Raw genomic sequence first — 17,673 nt, forward strand, 5'->3', positions numbered from 1 at the left:
CCTTTTTAGCATAATAGCTCTTGTTCTCTAGGGCAGGAAATAGAAGAATGCATTTTGCCTATCATTAAGCATCTCCTTTACTTCTACATTTGAGTGCAGAACAATAACCACAGGGGAGCATCAAGGTCCCACAGGGCCTGGCATATGGCAGATGAACCAAGACCCCACTTGTGTCTGACTCGCAGGGCATTCTGGGCCCCCAGGAATTAGAATGAACACAGATCTAGTTACAACAACAAAAACAAAAAACTTCTGAAGTCTTGGAATAGGCCTTTTCCTTGTGCCAACCAAAAACCTTTGAGCTACCTGGTAACTGACCACAGACCCTTGAAAAGGCTGGAAGTCAGAAACTCCATTAGTACTTTGACATTATCAGTGGTTGTATCTTCAAAGACACTATTTTTTTATTCAAGGCTTCTGGGTGTATGAACTGATTTAAGTGTGGAAACTGGACATGGATCTATGAGTGCCAAAAGATGAATCAAGTCAGCTTTCTGTTTACCAGATATGGAAATTTTCCATTTATACAAATCAAATACAAACTTTGGAGGTTTCCCATCCATTTTAGTCCTAGGGTCCCATGATTAATTTGGCAATAGCAAAAATCCCAGCTGGACTAATCACTGTTATCGTCAGGGAGGCTTTGCAGACTACTCAATAACCGCAACAAGCAGTGTAACCATGGCATAGGCTTAACTGTTCATAGCTGCTCCATGTGGGGAATCATGATCCAGCGATGTAAAGAACCAGAGCTACAGAGTAGCCTAGACGTTAGATATGGCTAGGTGGAAACTGCTACCTTGCATCCTGTTACCTCCACTGAAGTCAGAGAACCCACTTCACGGCAATGTTTCCACTGTTTCAGGCTTAGAGAGAACAACTGTAAAAATGATCTTCAAGCACACTTGTTAGTCATCCAATGCATTGGTGAAAGAAGTATATGCTAGGCCTTCTTATGGGACATAATTTGGGGATGGGTGGACAGGTTACATATTAATCCTTCCTTCAACATCCCCATCTTTATAAGTCATTAAGTTCTCTGTATTAATTCTCACATTGTGTGTGTGTGTATGTGTGTGTGCACTCAGTCAAGTCTGACTCTGTCACACCATGGACAGTAGCCCACCAAGCTCCCCCATCCACGGGATTTCCCAGGCAAGAACACTGGAGTGTGTTGCCGTTTCCTTCTCCAGGGGATCTTCCTGAAGCTGTGTTGCTTGCAGCTCCTTCATTGGCAGGTGGATTCTTTACCACCTGAGCCATCAGGAAAGCCCTCAATTCTCACATTATAATCATCTAAATAAATTTTAAGTATCAACACCTGGGTCCTAATCCTGGACATTCAGTGTGCTTGATCTGAGTTTGCTTGAGCATTGGTATTTTCCAAACATTCCAGGGGATTCTAACACAGAGCCAAAATCCGGAACCACTGCCACCATTTCCCTATGGATGTAGCCTGAAAGCACTCTTGCTAGTAAGTTCCATAACAATCAGGATTCTTAAGCAATAGAACCCAACTCTGATTTAAGCAATGATATATAGTGAAATGATCAAGTACCTCACAGGATTGCAGGGAACACTATATAAAACATGGCTTGGAAAAAGACACAAAGAATAAGGCAGGCATCATGCAGGATTATCGTAAAATCCTGCAACAAAACTAGTCTGGTTTGTACATCACAGCTTACTCTATAACAACAGCGGGTCACGAGAGTTGGAGGTTGCCACTGTCCTGCTCTCTGTAGCCCTGGTTCTTTATATCACGGGATCATGATTCCTCACATGGAACAACTATGACTAGTTAAGCCTGCTGCTGCTGCTACTGCTAAGTCACTTCAGTCATGTCCGACTCTGTGCGACTCCATAGATGGCAGCCCACCAGGCTCCCCTGTCCCTGGGATTCTCCAGGCAAGAGTACTGGAGTGGGGTGCCATTGCCTTCTCCACTAGTTAAGCCTATGGCATGGCTATACCTCTTGTTGCCCAGAAGACTGGGAGAGGAAATATCTGCCATTTTCTATATTTTACAGGAAGGTACTCTCTGGATTGCGTCAATATTCAAGATAAATTACTCTGAAAATATCAAAACATGGTTCAGCTGCTAGGTGGCCAAAAAATGATAGATATTTCCCATATTGTGTCATGACATCATAATGAAACATATCAATATGTAACACCACTAGGGAAAGAAAAATTATGTGAATAGAAAATCTTGAAACTTTTACTTCACATGTGATACACATTTAATGTTAACTATAAAAGTTTAAAATTTTTCTAAAATAGGTTATACATTCTTTCATACTTACAGGTGACATAAAATGAAATTTAAGTTTGCATTATTGAAATCATTTGGAACAGCAATTGTTAACTTAGGGTATAAAACCATAGTTACTAAGGTCCTGGTAGCCTTCTATGATCCCATTAAAAGGTCCCAAATGCTAGAGTTGTAGGGTCCTGTACTTTAGACTTTTTCTTCCCCTTGGCTTCCAGGTTCTTCTATTGTGTCTCTTTTAAGTAGTCCAAATGTTTTTTGGTTTTTTTTTTTAATTTTTCCTTTCTAATCTTCTGTAGGCTGGGAAAACAAGTAACTCTGAGAATTGGCCTATAATAAATTAAAGACTTTACATGGTCTGAGCCTTGGGTATTTCTATGATTAAAGTGAAAGCAAAGGTATTAGTCACTCAGTTGTGTCCAACTCTCTGTGACCCCATGGACTGTAGCCCGCCAAGCTCCTCTGTCCATGGACTTTTCCACGAAAGATTACTAGAGTGTCTTGCCATTCCCTTCTCCAGGGGATCTTCCTGACCCAGGTATCAAAGCTGGGTTTCCTGCATTGCAGGCAGATTCTTTACCATCTGAGCCACCAGAAAAGTCATAAATTTACTTCTGCTATTTTGAATGCTCAGAAGGCAGTTATGTTTACTTCTGTGGTTCCCAGGTAACTAGTGATATTAGGTAATAGAATCTCCACTTGCATAAAGAAGAAAAGAAAAGGAAATATTCTTTGGTAAGATTCTATGAGAGCCACTTTGAAGACATAATCTCATTGGAGCTTCACAACAACTCTTTGGGAAAGGTTTTACAGAAGGAGAAAGCTGAGGCTGGAAGATTCCAAGACAGATTAAGAAATAGAGTCTATTTCCCTTCCTTTTAAAATTTGACTGAACTTTGTGTTTCCCTTGATGAAAAGAAAGTGATAGATGGGATGTCCTGGAAATTCTAGGGCTGAGTCACAAGAAGACTTGTGTCTCCTGCCTGGGTCCATAGGGATGTTCACTCTGGGAAAAGCTATCTTCGACTGACATGCTGAAGATGTCAGGCACTGCTGTGCTCTTCCACAGGCCTACCTGAGCCACCTTCCAGTCATCCCCAACACGGTGCCAGCCATGCACAAGAAGCCACAGGAGCCCATCCACCACCTGAATACCACTGAGAGGCAGCCAATGCTACTTGAAGCTAACGAAGCACCAGCTGGGCCCACCCAGATTCCTGACCCACAAAATCATGAGGTATAACAAAAAGTGTTGCTTTGAGTTCCTTGGTTTCTGGGTAGGTTTTACACAGAGCAATAGATAACCAGAAAAGACATTAAGTAAATTGATTGGTTCTTTTAGCTAAAACATGTGTTCAAATCAAGAGTCAAACTCAGATCGTTTTAACATCCTTTAATTTCATAGTGGGCTTTCCAGGTGGCTCAGTGGTAAAGAATCTGCCTGTAATGCAGGAGACATAGGTTTGATCCCTGGCTCAAGAAGATCTCCTGAAGAAGGCAAAGGCAACCCACTCTAGCATTCCTGCCTGGGAAATCCCATGGACAGAGGAGCCTGTGGACTACAGTCCATGGGTTCACAAAAGAGTTGGACATAACTGAGTGACTAAACAACAACAATTTCATACTGCCTCCAAGGACAGACTAGGATATTTATACTATGAAATTATTATTTAAATAGACAAAATGTCAAAGTATTTTTTCTGTTTTAGTATCCCAATTTTGTATAAAGCTTATAGCTTAAAAAGTGTCACACTTTCTCTTATCTTTCTTTCTTATAACCACACATTGAAATAAATCTTATTGTTTCTAGTTTATAAAAGAAGAGGCTACAAACAAATGAAACTGTGTCTCCAGTCTGGGTTCTCTTACTCCAAATGGGAAACTCTTACCATTAAATTAAGATACTTTTTCATCTATTCCATACTTGGTCCTTTATAATGAAATTTTTAAAGACAAAATAATCTATCTTCAGTTTGGATTCAAGTGGAGGGCTTAGTGTTATTGCTATCTTCATGCCAAAATAAAACTTCAGGATGAGAAAGCAGAAATTTATGCCAAGGAAATTAATACTGTTACTTTCAGTTCCAATTCTTACTTTAAGTTTTATAGTATCCCATTTACTAAAGTTGTCCCTTTCTGCACTAAACAGTTTCTACTCAGCCGAGAAATCCAGAAAGTGTTTCTATCAGCAAAATATTCATTAGCCCCTTTAAATGCTAAAGTGATGTAGCTGATGGCAGAAGGCATTGATATTAAGTTCCATCCTTTCCAATTAAAATATTATATTCCTCTTCCTGATCATTCTTTTGGACCCCAGCTGATCTCTATGTTCATTTTTATGACCAGTCCTACTTGTCTAAAAACTATGAAATCAATAAATGAGCTAGACCATTATAAAGAGCAGCAGACATTTCTTTAGAGTTTTAGACTATACCTTGCCCATTTCTAATGAGTTTTTTTAAAACAGCCATTTTTAAAGATACCATTAATTGCCTTAAAACCTTTTCAAAATTGAGCAAAAGAATACATTCTAAATAAACCAGAATAAAAATAAGCTTCCATTTACACTGTTATTTATGTGGATGATGAAATAGTAGATGTCACCTACTTCTCCCTAAATCCACCTCACGAAACTGATGTAGTGAACAAATATACTTCATCTCCTTGTACAGTTAAAATCTGGCCAGAACTTACAGACATTCAGCACACAGTGCACTATTCAGGAACTTACTGTGAAAAGTACATCTAGAAAACAGCCAGGTAAAGGAATATCAGGCAGAATCCTGAAATTATTAAAAACAAAAATGCTGGGCATTGCTTTGGTGATTGACAAAGATAAAAACCCAGAAGATGGAAAGAACAATCTCCTAGTGACAGCTACATATTGGCACTTGCCATCTGCCTCTATAAGGATTAAATCATGTTCTGATTTTCAGCATCTTCTGAAAGGAGTTCAGAAAAGAGGACACTCGTCTCTGAACTTCTCAGAAATGAAGCACTGTGTACTCGGAGAAACAGGCAGAGCAGTTCTTCAGACAGTTAAATATCTTCAGGAACCAATTTTATGAATCCAACCCTTATATCTCCTCATATCTAGAAAAGCACTAAAAACCCTTCATGGTGACATATGCTTCTCAAGATTAGCAATAACCTTCATGAGACTAGCAGAAACCTGCAAAAAAAAAAAAAATGTGCTTGACTGCATGTATTCCCTCTTCACCAAAATCACATATATACTGACCTTCCCCTCTGTCCCTTTGGAGCAGTATCGCAGAGCTATCTTAAATGTTGTCTCCCTGGCTATAGTCCTCATTTTGCCCCAAGTAAAACTTAACTTACAACTCTCATTTTGTGCAACTTTTTAAGTTGACAGTTTGGGGGAAGGTCTGATTGATTGAAGGGAAGTTTTACCCTAAGGGTATAGCATTAGGGAGATGAAAGCTGACATAAAATGCAAGTTGCTAATCAGCTATACAACTACTGTGATATTGAGCTTACACTCAAATATTTCTTTATCCTGGCAAGATCTGCTAAATTATGTAATATTCATCACATTAATTCTTGGACCTGAGTAATCAACAGTTACTCATTTTCAATTGGAAATTTTCTCTTTAAATTTTCCTTCTTTTTATTCTTATTAAGTTTTGGACAACTTCATCTGCTTCGATTAGATATATACTTTTCAAAACCGATTTGGACCATGACCAACTGAATATAAATTTCATTACAAAAACCAAATGTGGATTTCTCTCATTTTTCAAAGACTGCTACACAGTAATCTCATTAATTCTCCTAATCCTGGATAAGAAACTTTCTTATGTATGCACATCATAAAAAAATCAGCAGAAAATCTATGGTAAATGGAAATAGACAGTAGTGTTGAAAAATGTAGCTATTGGCTTCATTTCTTATTTTTCTGTTTTTCAGTATTGACATATTTTTAATTGTTACAGTAATGCATTTCAAATGCAGGTCAACCATCCTTTATAACCATAAAAATATTCAAGTATCTACCTTCCAGATCCTCTTAATAGAGGAAATCTCTACATTGAGCACTAAAAAAATTCTAAAACTGACTACAGGCTAGGAATAAAAAAAAATTTTTTTAAATAGATGGAGGGTGAAAATTAAGATAGCATGAAGATTCTCATTTAAAAAAACCTCTTTAAAACTAGAACAAAGACTGTAATGTTTTAATCTACATGAGAAATACATCTCTCCATCTCTAGTCCAATATCCTCAATTTACTGCTGAGTACAGTACATCATGAGAAATGCTGGGCTGGAAGAAGCACAAGCTGGAATCAAGATTGCCGGGAGAAATATCAATAACCTCAGATATGCAGATGACACCACCTTTATGGCAGAAAGTGAAGAGGAACTAAAAAGCCTCTTGATGAAGGTGAAAGAGGAAAGTGAAAAAGTTGGCTTAAAACTCAACATTCAGAAAACGAAGATCATTGCATCTGGTCCCATCACTTCATGGGAAATAGATGGGGAAACAGTGGATACAGTGTCAGATTTTATTTTTTTGGGCTCCAAAATCACTGCAGATGGTGACTGCAGCCATGAAATTAAAAGACGCTTACTCCTTGGAAGAAAAGTTGTGACCAACCTAGACAGCATATTGAAAAGCAGAGACATGACTTTGCCAACAAAGGTCCGTCTAGTCAAGGCTATGGCTTTTCCTGTGGTCATGTATGGATGTGAGAGTTGGACTGTGAAGAAGGCTGAGCGCCGAAGAATTGATGCTTTTGAACTGTGGTGTTGGAGAAGACTCTTGAGAGTCCCCTGGACTGCAAGGAGATCCAACCAGTCCATTCTAAAGGAGATCAGCCCTGGGATTTCTTTGGAAGGAATGATACTAAAGCTGAAACTACAGTACTTTGGCTACCTCATGCGAAGAGTTGACTCATTGGAAAAGACCCTGATGCTGGGAGGGATTGGGGGCAGGAGGAGAAGGGGGTGACAGAGGATGAGATGGCTGGATGGCATCACTGACTCGATGGACATGAGTCTGAATGAACTCCGGGAGTTGATGATGGACAGGGAGGCCTGGCATGCTGCGATTCATAGGGTCACAAAGAGTTGGACACGACTGAGCAACTGAACTGAACTGAACCGAAACAGGTCTTAAAGCATTCATTAACTTGCCTGAAATTTCAAAAATTGGAATAAAAATCTTAAGACCACTATTTCTATATAAGATGAAATTCACAAGACAAAAGAAGTTTCTCAAATATAGTATATAGGTATTGTCACAAATTATTTGTATGTGTATTCATCAGGCTTAGGAAAAATCTTAATAAAGTCCTGGTTAATCTTTCCAGTTTTTTCCATCTTATTTTTTTTATGTTTATCAAATCAATATGTGTATGAGATGAAAACATTAAATGATTTATACCCTAGTCCTACTTATACAGCTCCATCCCTTCAAAGGCAACATATTAAAACTTCTCCTATTTGTGTTTTAAGTATCATTGTATCTGTAAATAATTTACTTATATTTCTTTATCAACATCAGGCATTATATATGAAATTACTTATACCAACCATACACCCACCACCCACTACCTTCTGTTCCCTATGCCAGCCTCCTGGTACAGTTATATTTCAACTTTTAGTTATATTTATATTTATGCTTCTGTTATATTTATGTTTCTCTTTTGTTTACTCTACCAACTGCAAGCAGTATATTCCATTTCCATACTTATGATCACTCCTGTTCATCGCCTCACTTCTGTTTTCCCTGCACCTTCAATTTTTTTATCCATATTTTAACTTTCTAAAGGATTAAGGATGATAATGTGTCTTTCCACCACTTCATCTATATGTTGACTCAATGTGTTGGGTATGAGAAAAACAGCATTTATATTACTTAGGCTACATAAACATTTTTCACTTAAGTTTACATAGAATAGGATTACTGTCCTCTTTTACATCATTATTTTTTCTTTCCTTTTCCTGGAATCTCTAAAGATCTTTAATGTTTTCTTGTATTCTCTGCCTTTGATATGTCCTTAGGTTTATCCTTAGTCTGGCATACTACTGAAGCTGTGCAATGCATGTTCCCATTTGGTTACCTTCTAGAGTTCTCCATTCTCCTGTCTCAATCACTCAAAACCTTCTGTAGTCCTGCTTCACTGAAATCTTCTGGGGATTTCCCATCATTGCTCTTCAGAGCTATATCTAAATGAAAGTCCTAGATCAGATGCATTATTTCTTAATTTACTCCCTCACTTTACTTATGCACATCCTCAAGTACCAATCAAAGAAAGAACATGGAGAATTAAGATTTCTGATGAAAATACTTTCCCATTAGAGCTTAGCAATTATTGTTTCTTTATCTTCCAAAGCCAGCATCACTAGTAAGAGTTATAATTTCAATTGATTTTGACCTCTTATTGGGTGACTTTTTGAAAGATTTAGGATTATCTCTTTCTTTTAAAAAATTTCACAGTGATATATCCAGTTAGTTCTTTTTATTTTTCCAGCATGTTTGGCATTAGTAGGCCTTAAAGAAATAGAAACATATGTTACATCTTAGTCTCAAGAATTATTATACAATATACATTGTCTTTAATATATTATAGCCTGCTTTAATTTTCTCTGGATTTTTAAACTCTTGAGTTGATATTGTATATCTTTCATCTTTCTTTTCATGTTTCCTATCCCCTGTTTTTTATTCTTCCTGTAATAGACATTCTTCATTTAATTTAAAGCTTTTTATGTGTGAATTTGCACAAAGTTCTTACATTAGGGATATAATATCCTTTCAAGTGCTTTGAAGTTCTTAACTACATTCTTTTTTTAGGTTATCTTTTATTGCCTGAAATATCTTTATTTCCCCTTGGGATGATCCTTGAGTTTGATCATCAACACACAATCAGTGTGTCCTAGGAAGACAAGAATCATATTATCTTCCCTAGTTTTTACCACTCAGCTTATTTCATTTCTGTAGAAGATAAGTCACTGTCAGTTTCTGCTTTTGTTTTGTCCTTGTTTTGTGTTTTCGTCTTTGTTTTCCTTTTTTTTATAATCTTTTTTTTTCAGCTTTCTATTCTTTATACACACACACACAAGCAAGTGATTTTCTAACCAAATCCATAAATGGCCAACTGAAACAAATGTGCCTATATCTTTATAGCTAATTACAGATATATAAAATGCCAGAATGTTTAAAAATTTAGGGAATATACAAAGCAATGGTAATGATGTGAAACCTATTTTACATTACTTTACTTTACAATATTGTATTGGTTTTCCCATATATCAACATGAATCCACCTCGGGTGTACACGTGTTCCCAATCCTGAACCCCGGTCCCACCTCCCTCCCCATACCATCCCTCTGGGTCATCCCAGTGCACCAGCCCCAAGCTTCCTGTATCCTGCATCAAACCTGGACTGGCGATTTATTTCATATATGATATTATACATGTTTCAATGCCATTCTCCCAAATCATCCCTCCCCCTCTCCCACAGAGTCCAAAAGACTGTTCTATACATCTGTGTCTCTTTTGCTGTCTCGCATACAGGGTTATCATTACCATCTTTCTAAATGCCATACATATGCATTAGTATACTGTATTGGTGTTTTTCTTTCTGGCTTACTTCACTCTGTATAATAGGCTCCAGTTTCATCCACCTCATTAGAACTGATTCAAATGTATTCTTTTTAATGGCTGAGTAATACTCCATTGTGTATATGTACCACTGCTTTCTTATCCATTCGTCTGCTGATGGACATCTAGGTTGCTTCCATGTCCTGGCTATTATAAACAGTGCTGTGATGAACATTGGGGTACACGTGTCTCTTTCAATTCTGGTTTCCTCGGTGTGTATGCCCAGCAGTGAGATTGCTGGGTCTTATGGCAGTTCTATTTTCAGTTTTTTAAGGAATCTCCACACTGTTCTCCATAGTGGCTGTACTAGTTTGCATTCCCACCAACAGTGTAAGAGGGTTCCCTTTTCTCCACATCCTCTCCAGCATTTATTGCTTGTAGACTTTTGGATCGCAGCCATTCTGACTGGCGTGAAATGGTACCTCATTGTGTGTTTTCCTTTTCTTGCCAGGATAAAAGCGGCAAGCTTCTAGCCACTCTCTGCTTCAGTGTAAGTGAAGTAAACTATCACATTTATAGGCACACTACTGCTGCTGCTGCTGCTGCTGCTGCTGCTAAGTCGGTTCAGTCGTGTTGTGCAACCCCATAGACGGCATCCCACCAGGCTCCCCCGTCCCTGGGATTCTCCAGGCAAGAACACTGGAGTGGGTTGCCATTTCCTTCTCCAATGTGTGAAAGTGAAAAGTGAAAGGGAAGTCGCTCAGTCGTGTCTGACTCTCAGCGACCCCATGAACTGCAGCCTACCAGGCTCCTCTGTCCATGGGATTTTCCAGGCAAGAGTACTGGAGTGGGGTGCCATTGCCTTCTCCGTTATAGGCACACAGGAACTATAATTGTCTGTTTACACTGACTGTGACTTCCCTGGTGGCTTAGAGGGTAAAGCATCCACCTGCAATGTAGGAGACCCGGGTTCGATTCCTGGGTTGGGAAGATCCCCTGGAGAAGGAAATGGCAACCCACTCCAGTATTCTTGCCTGGAAAATCCCATGGACAGAGGAGCCTGGTAGACTACAGTCCATGGGGCTGCAGAGTCGGACATGACTGAGTGACTTCACTTTAACTTTAATGTTTATATAAGTAGTTGAGTATTTCATTATGACTGACTTAGAAGCCATGCCATTCATTAATTTTACAATCCCTTAGTCTGCAACCTCCTTTCACTGTAGAACTTTTCATGAATAGTTACACTGTAAACTTCCTGTACTCTGGCTCAATGAGATAAATTCATTCATCTGATTTTTATTTGCAATAAATGTGTTGAACTACCCTGATAGCCATCCCCCATCCTCTTCATTGCTATAAGCTTAAAAGTGTCTTATAAATTTATCATAATTTTAACAGAATCTCAGAAAGAAAAAGTATATTCCACATGGCCTCAATATCTAGCCTCGAAGTAGAAATTAAAAATTATTTAATAATCTAGAACAAATTATAGTTTGATAGAGAAGGGGCAAATTACAAAATGCAACATACTCATGGGCTCTATTATAAAATAAAATACAACATAAAATTCTAATGGTGCTTTTATATTTCAGATGCTGTGGTAAATACAACTGGTTGGAAAGAAGTTTATAATAAAATCATTCCATAACTAGCATAATTTAGAGTGGGCTCCCAGGTGGTGCAGTAGTAAAGAATCTGCCTGCCAATGCAGGAGACACAAGAGACATGAGTTTCATCCCTGGGTGTGGAAGATACCCTGGAGGAGGAAGTGGCAACCCACTACAGTATTCTTGCCTGGAAAATCCCCTGGACAGAGGAGCCTGGCGGATTACAGTCCATAGGGTCTCAAAGAGTCAGACACCACTGAGCATGCACACCTGCACACAGCATAATTTAAGGCAATATCAAATGTGAGAAAAGTATTTTCTGCTCACTTTAAAAAATATGAACAGAAGAGAAAATGAACTTCTAAGAAAGTTTTTTTTTTTTTTTTTCCCATTGTCTGGATGCACCATAGTTTATGTATCCATTCACCTATTAAATATCTTGGTTGCTTCCAAGTTTTGTCAACTATGAATAAAGCTTCTGTAAACATCTGTGTGCATGGTTCTTGTGTGGACATAAGCTCTTCCCCAGTTTTTTTGTTTAATATAAATTTATTTAATTGGAGGATAATTACTTTATAATATTGTATTGGTTTTGCCATACATCAACATGAATCCACCACAGGTATACACGTGCTCCCCATCCTGAACCCCCCTCCCACCTCCCTCCTCTTTCCATCCCTCTGGGTCGTCCCAGTGCACCAGTCCCAAGCATCCAGTATCGTGCATCGAACCTGGACTGGCGATTCGCTTCATATATGACGTTATACATGTTTCAATGCCATTCTCCCAAATCATCCCACCCTTTCCCTCTCCCACAGAGTCCAAAAGACTGTTCTATACATCTGTGTCTCTTTTGCTGTCTTGCATACAGGCTTATCATTACCATCTTTCTAAGTTCCATATATATGCATTAGTATACTGTATTGGTGTTTTTCTTTCTGGCTTACTTCACTCTGTATAATAGGCTCCAGTTTCATCCACCTCATTAGAACTGATTCAAATGTATTCTTTTTAATGGCTGAGTAATACTCCATTGTGTATATGTACCACAGCTTTCTTATCCATTCGTCTGCTGATGGACATCTAGGTTGCTTCCATGTCCTGGCTATTATAAACAGTGCTGCGATGAACATTGGGGTACACATGTCTCTTTCCCTTCTGGTTTCCTCAGTGTGTATACCCAACAGTGGGTTTGCTGGGTCGTATGGCAGTCTATTTCCAGTTTTTTAAGGAATCTCCACACTGTTCTCCATAGTGGCTGTACTAGTTTGCATTCCCACCAACAGTGTAAGAGGGTTCCCTTTATTTAACTAGAATATTACAAATCTGATGAAACTAGAAATATCTATGTGCTTAAAAGTGATGGAAGGAAATGGAAGACATTAATAAAACTAAGGAGATAGAGAATAACAAGGAGAAGAATTTGCTAAAAGTTAAGAATAAAATGAACAAATTAATTGAAAAGTGAACATCAAATCATTTATCTGCTGGAGTATGGATCCAGCAGGTGATGGTGAGAGACAAGACTGGTAATGTAAGTTAGGACCACAATGTGGAAGACAGTGCTTTTCAAACTGTAGTATGTGAGAGACCAGGGGAAATGTAGCAATTTTGCCAGATGTTCATGTACTCCCTGGACAATATTCCTGGAGTATCAGGATAAGCAACTTAGTGATAAGGATTTAAAACATTATTGGGATATAATGACAATCAGAAAAGTTTAAGAATTATCACTATAGTTTTACATTATCAAACAGACAATAAAGATCTCAGGAGTGGTATAATCAGAAGGGAACTTTAGTTCAGCTAATCTGGAAGCAGGATAAAAGATGGAGTAAAATGGCATAAGTGTGACATTCTGGGACCCTGTGGGAGGCTGTAACTAGCCTAAACTAGAAATATAAAAGCTCAAGTAGAACAGTACATCATGGACGGGGACATAAAATCTAAAAACAAATTCATTACAGATATTGACTACAAATTTGGTGTATAACTACACTTGGAAACTCAGGAAAAAGTGAATATTCCATAAGATATTATGGTGCCACTGTGGGATGACAGGAAGATGTTTGTAACATTTGGTTTGGTTTAGAGCTCGTATTGCATGCAAATTTAACATTATCATTTCTTGTACTCGTAAAAATTATAGTAGAGAAATGAATGAAAGCATCCTTGGGAAGATACTCTGTGTTAGCAGAAAGGACAGGATATTTTTTGTGATTAAGATGAGCCCATTAATGGTTCACCAATTAACCTCAGAATTAGCAACTTTGAATGTTGTAGGGGGAGTATTACTAGATGGACACATACAGAAGTGAGAGCAGCTCAGCAGCAGATGCTTAGGGTATAGCTTAAGGTGAGAAGGATGGTGTAGTGGGGAGATTAGCCCTTCCCTAGGCCTGTAGCAAGGAGCTGGCTAGAAGACCATAGTAATAAATCAGAGTGCTAAAGGAAACTGAACAAACCTATGAGGTAAAAGAGCATATGAAATTAGAGTATTTACATATAAAGAGAAAGCAATAATGCTTCATTACCATAATCCAGATATTTAAATCATCCCTGAGAGTTTGCTCATTCCCTACACTTATTTTGAGTATCACTTGTATTAGAGAGAAATTTCTATTTATTCAATACCTGAGATGCCATTTGATTAAGACTCATATTATATAATTACTTAGCCTGATAATTAATGTCAGTGGGATTCAAAGGAATAAATCTTGAAATAAGAATTAGCAGATCCAGCTTTTTTTCTAATCTTCTAATAAGCTGTGATTTTTGACAAAGTCGATATTTGCATTCATTTATACACTTACTAGGGCTTCACTGTCGGAGAAGGCAATGGCACCCCACTCCAGTACTCTTGCCCGGAAAAATCCCATGGATGGAGGAGCCTGGCAGGCTGCAGTCCATGGGGTCGCTAGAATCAGACATGACTGAGCGACTTCACTTTCACTTTCCACTTTCATGCATTGGAGAAGGAAATGGCAACCCACTCCAGTGTTCTTGCCTGGAGACTCCCAGGGACAGGGAAGCCTGGTGGGCTGCCATCTATGGGGTTGCACAGAGTCGGACACGACTGAAGTGACTTAGCAGCAGCAGCAGCAGCAGGGCTTCACTGTAGCTCAGGCCTAAAAAATCTGCCTGCAGTGCAGGAGATCTGGGTTTGATTTCTGGGTTGGGGAGATCTCCTAGAGAAGGGAATGGCAACCCATTCCAGTATTATTGTCTAGAGAATTCCATGGATGGAGGAGCCTGGCAGGCTACAGTCCGTGGGGTCACAAAGAATCAGACATGACTGAGTGACTAAGCACTCGCAGTCATTTACTAATTAACTGAATGCCTACTTCCTCTGATCCAAGTTCTAAAAGTTTATGATACATCATTGAAGACAAATATTCCTGCTCTCATGGAGATTGTATTCTTGTAGAAGAATACAGAAATAAAAAGTGAACATAATATATAAGTAAATTCGATACATTAGACCATGATAAGTGCTGTAGGAAAAACTTAACAGTAGAGCAAAGAAAATAGTGAGTGCCAGAGCTGGGGGAATAAGTGTCAGTGTTTAGAATGGTTGAGATAGGTCTCGTTTCAAGTACAACATCTGAGCAGAAACCTGAAGAAGTTAGTCATAAGGATATCCAGAAGGTGTGTGTGTCTGTGGTGAGTACGTTTGGGTGGAGGAGGGGGGGAAGATGCTATTAATATTTTCATATTATCCATAGGGTATAGCTTTTCATCACAGTGGTAATAAAATTCTGACATATATTTATTTAGTATATATAAATACAGAATTATTTAGTCTCTCCATGTCTCAGTTTTCTTATCTACTGATAAGAGTAAAATTAAGAAACTGAACCAGATCCATGGACTCTGTGGGAGAGGGAGAGGGTGGGAAGATTTGGGAGAATGGCATTGAAACATGTGTAACATCATGTATGAAATGAGTTGCCAGTCCAGGTTCGATGCACGATACTGGATGCTTGGGGCTGGTGCACTGGGACGACCCAGAGGGATGGAATGGGGAGGGAGGAGGGAGGAGGGTTCAGGATGGGGAACACATGTATACCTGTGGCGGATTCATTTTGATATTTGGCAAATCTAATACAGTTATGTAAAGTTTAAAAATAAAATAAAATTAAAAAAAAAAAAAAAAGAAAAGCAAGGGTTAAGAGGTGATGATATTCAAGACAATATGTGTAAAGTCCCTGATATAGGAAGTACTTTCACCCATTCATAAAACAGAGAAAAGGCCAGTTTCACTGACACAGGAAGAGAATGGAAGATTATCATGTAAGACAAGACTGGAATGGAAATGAGATCCTGGATCAATGTTTCACAACATTAGTTGGTGGTGAATTCAAATGATCAAGTCAACATTTACATGTTTTATACAAATTAAATACATTGCACAAAAGATAAAATAATACACATAGTAAAGGTAAATTTTATTTCCTGAAGCATCTGTTTCACATATACTTGTTAATCCTTGTGTGAATTGGTCTCCATATAAGATTTCTTCTGGGGAACATATTCAAAAAAATTGGATAGAGATCATGTAGGGCCTTAAAAATGATGTTAACTTTTAGAAAGCATAACACAAAAGAGATGTCCAGACCCATCAGGGTAGCTAAATAAAGCAGATTTTCACTTTGCAGGCAGCTGTATTTATGCACACACACCATAAGAACTTCCTAACAGCTCCATCAATTCAAATACATAATTGGTTTTTCATCACTGGATGTTGTATGGTGATCTGTCAGAGATTCTGTGAAAGGATTCTTGCCTACTTGTAAGACATGAACCTTAAAAAGCAAAAAACCTTATAAAGCTCTGCACCAGGGCATGGAGTATAAAATGATACATAGTGTCTTTCTGCATCAGGAGCATGTGATTGATTCAGCTTTAAGTCCTGCACATAAAATATAACAGTTCAGTTCAGTTCAGTTCCGTCGCTCAGTTGTGTCCGACTCTTTGCGACCCCATAAATCGCAGCACGCCAAGCCTCCCTGTCCATCACCAACTCCCGGAATTCACTCAGATCCACATCCATCGAGTCAGTGATGCCATCCAGCCATCTCATCCTCTGGCGTCCCCTTCTCCTCCTGCCCCCAATCCCTCCCAGCATCAGAGTCTTTTCCAATGAGTCAGCTCTTCACATGAGGTGGCCAAAGGACTGGAGTTTCAGCTTTAGCATCATTCCTTCCAAAGAACACCCAGGACTGACCTCCTTTAGAATGGACTGGTTGGATCTCCTTGCAGTCCAAGGGACTCTCAAGAGTCTTCTCAAACACTACAGTTCAAAAGCATCAATTCTTTGGCGCTCAGCCTTCTTCACAGTCCAACTCTCACATCCATACATGACCACTGGAAAAACCATAGCCTTGACTAGATGGACCTTTGTTGGCAAAGTCATGTCTCTGCTTTTGAATATGCTATCTAGGTTGGTCATAACTTTCCTTCCAAGGAGTAAGCGTCTTTTAATTTCATGGCTGCAGTCACCATCTGCAGAGATTTTGGAGCCCAGAAAAATAAAGTCTGACACTGTATCCACTGTTTCCCCATCTATTTCCTATGAAGTGATGGGACTGGATGCCATGATCTTCGTTTTCTGAATGTTGAGCTTTAAGCCAACTTTTTCACTCTCCATTTTCACTTTCATCAAGAGGCCTTTGAGTTCCTCTTCACTTTCTGCCATAAGCGTGGTGTCATCTGCATATCTGAGGTTATTGATATTTCTCCTGGCAATCTTGATTCCAGCTTGTGCTTCTTCCAGTCCAGCGTTTCTCATGATGTACCCTGCATATAAGTTAAATAAACAGGGTGACAATATACAGCCTTGACGAACTCCTTTTCCTATTTGGAACCAGTCTGTTGTTCCATGTCCAGTTCTAACTGTTGCCTCCTGACCTGCATACAAATTTCTCAAGAGGCAGGTCAGGTGGTCTGGTATTCCCATCTCTTGAAGAATTTTCCACAGTTTATTGTGATCCACACAGTCAAAGGCTGTGGCATAGTCAATAAACCAGAAATAGATGTTTTTCTGGAACTCTCTTGCTTTTTCCATGATCCAGTGGATGTTGGCAATTTGATTTCTGCTTCCTCTGCCTTCTCTAAAACCAGCTTGAACATCAGGAAGTTCACGGTTCACATATTGCTGAAGCCTGGCTTGGAGAATTTTGAGCATTACTTTACTAGCGTGTGAGATGAGTGCAATTGTGCGGTAGTT

The sequence above is a fragment of the Bubalus kerabau genome, chromosome 2 (assembly GCF_029407905.1).
Source record: "Bubalus kerabau isolate K-KA32 ecotype Philippines breed swamp buffalo chromosome 2, PCC_UOA_SB_1v2, whole genome shotgun sequence".
Taxonomy (NCBI): domain Eukaryota; kingdom Metazoa; phylum Chordata; class Mammalia; order Artiodactyla; family Bovidae; genus Bubalus; species Bubalus kerabau.